The 6,015-nt window shown below is 42.6% G+C and overlaps 1 long non-coding RNA gene across 1 annotated transcript; it reads left to right on the top strand.

Annotated features, from left to right (window-relative positions):
* The first annotated feature begins 961 nt into the window (after positions 1–961).
* On the top strand, positions 962–2,590 carry LOC120100025 (uncharacterized). The gene is made up of 2 exons (XR_005499661.2): positions 962–1,310; positions 2,065–2,590. It is a non-coding gene; the product is annotated as an uncharacterized LOC120100025 (long non-coding RNA).
* The last annotated feature ends 3,425 nt before the right edge of the window (positions 2,591–6,015 follow it).

Raw genomic sequence — 6,015 nt, 5'->3', positions numbered from 1 at the left:
TTAGGAAATCTAAGTAGACACTTTATATGTTTATACTTTAAGCCCGTGGAAGGCCCCGTGGAAGGACTGAAGGTTAAGCTTGCTGTGTGGAATCAGACTGTTCCTTCATTCCTGCTGGAGACATACTCTACAGAGACTCAGAAAACAAAAACAAAAACAAAAAAATCAACAACAAACAAACAACAAACAAACAAAACAACAACAACAAAACCCCCCAAACAAAAAAACCCAGGAATTTATATATATAGTGTGGGGTCTCTCTCTTTCTCTTGCTCCTGTCTGGATTCTATCCTGAAAGCCCACAGCAGTCTTTTTCCTTGAGACAGTTTTGTTCTTTCTAAAGGGAGAGGTCAGGTGGGGGAAGGGCAGAAGCAGTGGGGTTGAGAGCACTTAGTTTGCAGAATGTATGGTTAGTTTTTACACAACCGCTAACATCTTAAATTGGTTTCCTATCCAGTAATTCCTTTTAACTTAGATTTTGTTTCTAGAGTTTTTATTAATACGTTTTTAAAATACATTTCTTTTCTTTACGTATTTCTTGACTTTTTTTGCTTGTTTTACGTTTTCCCAGTGCTTCTCTGTGCAGTCCTGGCTGTGCTCAAATTCACAGAGATTCCCCTGCCTCTGCCTCTCTAGAGCTAGGATTAAAGGTGTGCACCACCACACCCGGCATGTTTCTTTAAAGTTCTTTATCATAGTCCAATGTGGTGGTGCGTAATCCCGAGTCTTGGAAGGCAGGGGCAGGAGGATCAGGAGTTCGTCTTCAGCTATATAGTGCTCATCCTGTAGGTTTAAATTTTCCCAGACTCCTCTCAAGGTAGTGTAGTCTCTCGCCTCATAGCATGGGAGGAGGGGTTTGAATAATATTCTCAGTAGGGACCATTATGACTTATATTTCTGTTTTATATTTCTGTTTATATTTCTGTGATAAAAAACTATCACCCTTGGAATGAGTTGGAAGTCTATGGTTGTAAGAAACAAAAGCCCCACACATGTCCACAGGTATCTTGTTCTTCTGGTGAATGTAGCCGATTGGAGAATCGGTGTGCCTGGCGGATGTCTGGCGGACGCTGCTATCCTGACTCACAGCCTTTGTAACCAACAGCACCCCGTGTGACTGCGCAGGCCGTCCTCTGACTTCCACATCCTGTGTGCGACGTGGGTGGCATTTCCCTTCAGGTTTCCACTGACTACTGGTCCTCTTGGTTAGATGAAATCAGGGTGAGAAGGAACCGGTCCAGTGTCACTTCATTTCCTCTCAGGCGGATTTAATAGTTGAACCGTTCCCAAGCTGTAAAGCAGAGCCAACGGTGAGTGCTGTAGTCAGTGAGTGGAGTCTGGGCTAGCATAGCTCAGCATCCAGCCTGGCGCAAACAAGGCGCGATTTAGGAAGCCGATCTGCGGAGGGTGAAACTAGTAAGAACTCATCGTTCTCTGATCACAGATATATCTGTTTGCTTATTTGTTTATGGAAGGCTTGCATAATGGTTCAGAAAGGCCCTGTGGACGTTCCTGCAGGCTGCGCTGTGCGTACAGCACGCAAGATGCTACTTGCAAGGACCATATGTGGTGCTCTAGGAAAAGCACGGTTTAGATTCCAGCTTGTCCCTACCAGTTTTAGTTGCGTGATCTTGGGGAAGAGCCTTCATGTCTCTGTGACTCAGTAGTCAAATGCAAAGTGGGGGCAATCCTTACCATAGAGGCTTGCTGGTGAACACTCTAGGGGCACTTAGTGATTGTAATAGTTGTTCTGTTAAATGAAACGGTTGATAGAATGCTCCTGGGAAGCTATTGGCTGTGGGATGTGTGCGCGTACGAGTTCTTGTTTGTGTGTGTTTGTGTGCATTTCTTGAGCATTTTAAAGTCAAATCCCAGACAGCATATCTTTGCACCCATAAATGTTTTTCAGTCTGTACTCGGAGCTGAAAGGAGCTTAAACATTACAATGAGAATTAAAAGCTCACCTCTAGGCAATGCTATTATCAAATGTACCCAATTAATTCCTAAATGTCACTATATCTTATTCACATTCAAACTCCCCTTTCTTTTTACTTTGTAATTCAGTATACTTCAGTCCTGAGCATACTGGAAGCCTCACCTTCCCCCTGCAGCGGGGCAGAGAGTGGTGACGTCATCACGGAGCTAGGATTTGCGTGAGTGAAGACGTCGTCGTGGTTGCACAGCATCCTGACATTCCCACCAGTGAGGTGGGACCTGGGGCTTTGGGCCCCTGCTGCCTGTGTTCCCCATCTTCTGCAGAGGAGGGAAGCATCCTTTGACACACATACTCTTGCCAAGAGGTCATCAGCACCAGGAACCTCAATTACTCTTACAGCTGCTTTTCAAATCAGACTCCAAAGTTCACGATGTGCTTATTTTATATTTTACGTAATTTGCTTTCAATCTATGTTTGTTTCCTTAATCTCCGATCTATCCTATGAATCATTTATCCCACACCTTTTTCTGCCGCCTCGATTTTCACGATTGCTCTCCATGGGGTTGACTTTTTCTCTATCCACTATATTTCCTGGAAAGTGTCCCATTAGATCCAGAATCTTGATACTTAAAATAAAAAAAAAATACTTCAAAAGTAGTGCTGAGTTATATCAGGAGGCACACAGCGTCTCCGTCTTCTGTTTTTGGTGATGGATCAGTGGGTTCAGATATTGCCAACTTGATAGCACCATTTCTAAAGTTTCTCAAAAAATACTCAGCCACCAAAGAGTGTTCCTGGATCAACCACTATTAGTTAAAATGGGGGTTTGTGTGCTTCCCTACATTTATAATAGCTTACACTTTACATATTATCTACCTTTGTTACTGTAACTTAGTTTAATGTGCTTGATCTGGTGTCAGGTGAGTAAGATGTACGGTAACTGGGGAGAACCCCAGCTATGTCTCCTGCTTGTAGCGTTGCCTTTCTGAATTTAGGCATCCTTGGGCTTAACTGGGCTCAGTTGGGCTGTTTCTGCTGTTTCAGACACTCTAACATGAGGACATTCTCTCCCACGTGTGCACTAAGGAAGGATCTGCATCCCACAAAAGATCTGACATCGTTATAGTAACACTCGCACTGTGGTTTGACATCACCTCCTTTTGCAGGGATCATGGGAAGGAAAAATTTTAGAAAGATGGGCTAACCCACCATGATTTGGGAATTTGAGAGAGGAAAAAAGGTCACCTTAGTTCATGAATCTGCCACCATGCCACAAATACTCATAAAAACTTGAAGATCCATGATGCAGAATCTAGTAGGGCTCCTATCTCGGGTCAGCCCACCCAGAGCTCTCCTCAGAGTGTTTGCTTTGCTTAGCTTGGTTAAATATACTTCAGGCTTAAACCGTTCATGCCATTTGATGAAGTTCTTTTTGTTGAGGAGAGACCTATAACAGACTTCCATTTGTTTATAGAGTGTCTTTTCATTTCTTCACGTAACAGTAAAATCAGTGTCTTCTTTTTCTTTTGTAAGCTTCCCCCTTTCTTTCCCCAGATAATTTTAGCTAACATTATTTGTCCTACTTTTTAATCTTGTTTCTTAATATCGGTTTTAAGTGTGTTACTATATTGTCATCTGGTGTTAAAATTGCTTTGTTTGAGTTTATGTTTTTTTCCCCTTGTATAAGTGACTTAATCTTTTTCCCTAACTGGCTTCCCAAAGTCTTTGCTATATCTTTGAAATCTAGTAGCTTTACCAGGTTGAACTCAATTCTAGTTTTCTGAGTCAAGTTTTCCTGGATTACTGTGTACCCCTTAGTGTATATATTTAGTTTTATTTATACAGCATAATTTACTTTTTAACTCAGGGGTCACTGGTTTGCTGGCCCAGTGAGAGACTAGGAGTTCACTAACTCTTCATGGGGCAGAAAGAAAGGAAAATCAATCAATCAATCAATCAATCAATCAGTCAGTCAGTCAGTCAATTAATCAATCAATCAATCAGGCACACACACAGATACACGCGCACTGGATGAAGGAGAAAAGGGCTTCCACTTTATTTTTGTTCTTAAAGTGTGTATACCTTCTCAGACAAAATTGCTCCATGGAAATTACCAGGTAGAACTGTTTCAGCGGGATAATTGGTTACATGGTTTCCTAAACACTTTTACGTTCTATAAGTTCACAGTAAGTTTAAAGCAATAGTTCCTGTCATAGGTTGAAAAGACTTAAGGAGTTACAGCAGAATTGTTTACAAGTCTTCTCATTAAGATCAGTACTTGATTAAACATCCCTTATCTATTTTCTAGCTCTACAAGTTCATTGTAAGTTTAAAGCAATAATTTTTTTAAAATTTTTTATTGATTTCATTACTTACACTTCAAATGTTATTCCCCTTCCTGGTTTCCTGTCCATAAACCCCCATTCCCTCCCCTCCCCCATACAGGTATTCCCCCCATACATCCCCCTTACTGCCCCCCCATATTACCCTGCACTGAGGGTCCAACCTTGGCAGGACCAAGGGCTTCCCCTTCCACTGGTGCCCCAACAAGGCTATTCTCTGCTACATATGCAGCTGGATGGAGCCCTGGGTCAGTCCATATATAGTCTTTCGGTAGTGGTTTACTCCCTGGTTTTATGTCACAAGTTAGCAAGGTTTTGCCAAGAGACAAATCATCTGCCTTGTGCCTTATTTTGAAGTCTTGTATAAACTAGTCAATCTTTTATTTTCTGTCTTTTCACCTGCAATAAATTGTCCACCCCAGTTTATAACCTTTATGACCGAGACGAGTGGCCTCATTCCTAACCTAGAAGAATGTTTTCTTTGATTGTGAATTTGTTCCAAGCCCATTTTCTTTTCCTAGTGTAATTAGCTCATGACACAGAACTCCATTTGCAGCTTTTTATTCCATGGGGGACTTAAGTTTACTTGAATCAATTCAGGAGTTCTATAAATCATCATCAGGAATTATAAAATAACCAATTCACCCAAACACCATTATAATATAAAAGTACATCTTCATATTAATTTACAGAGAAGTTGCCCAATAAGGAGGGCTGGTGCCCAGGATTCATTAGGCTATGTAATGATGGCAGGAAAGGCATAGCAGCAGTGAGAAGGAGTCCTGGGATGAAGTCTCTGGAGCTGTGCCTCTCAGAGCACACCGATAGCAGCCATGCAAGATGGTGGACCATCTCCAGAAAATTCACTTGCTTGCCATAGCCTTTCCTACATGGCTCTTGTCGTAGAACTCATTAAACTGTCCAGCATGCAGCACAAAACCCCTCCCCATCTCTGCCCTCTTCTGGGATGAGCCTTGGGGATTCCAATGTGTCTTTATAGTGCTAGGCCAGGTTCTTTAGCAGTGGCTCTCAACTGTTTGGAGCAGTCTCAAGATGGCGGAAGCAGCCCTCATGTTAAAAAGCAATTGTATTTTAGCCCTATGTTAGAACAAAAGCAATAGCCTTTTGTTAGATCAAAGCAGCCATATCTAGCCTGCACCTGCAGTTCTGCTTGAACTCGATAGATGGAATAAATCTGGTTGTCAGGTCGCTGAGCACCGGTGGTCAGGCACTCGTGGTCAGATCACTAAGCAACCCACCCTACTGTTCCCCCAATTTACCCAGTCAATATCCTGGTCATAGAGCCAGGCCCATTCTTTTGTGGTTACCTAACTCCTCCCCACATCTGGCTTCTACCAGTATATCTTCTGCCTGAGAAAAGTTGAAAATTGTCAGCTTGATCAGACCTCTTGACTTGCTGTCGGTTCTTTGTGTCTCTTGTTCCCCATTCTCTCCTAGGTGGACCCCAGACCCTGGTCGACTGCCCTGCGGGTCAGGACACTCAACCTTCCTTACACTGTGATCCTTTAATATAGTTCCTGTGTTGTGGTGATCCCCAACCATAAGATTATTTCACTGATACTTCATAACCATAGTTTTGCTAGTTATGAGTCAGAACGTGAGTATCTGATAGGGACCCTTGTAGGTGTCTTGACCCACAGGTTGAGAACCACTGCTTTAGCGCACCTTTTCTATCTCAGCAACATGTCCGGGGATGTCCTGTGGCCATGAGAAGAC

Source organism: Rattus norvegicus, chromosome 1 (assembly GCF_036323735.1).
Source record: "Rattus norvegicus strain BN/NHsdMcwi chromosome 1, GRCr8, whole genome shotgun sequence".
Taxonomy (NCBI): Eukaryota; Metazoa; Chordata; class Mammalia; order Rodentia; family Muridae; genus Rattus; species Rattus norvegicus.
This window is presented reverse-complemented; position numbering and strand designations above follow the sequence as displayed.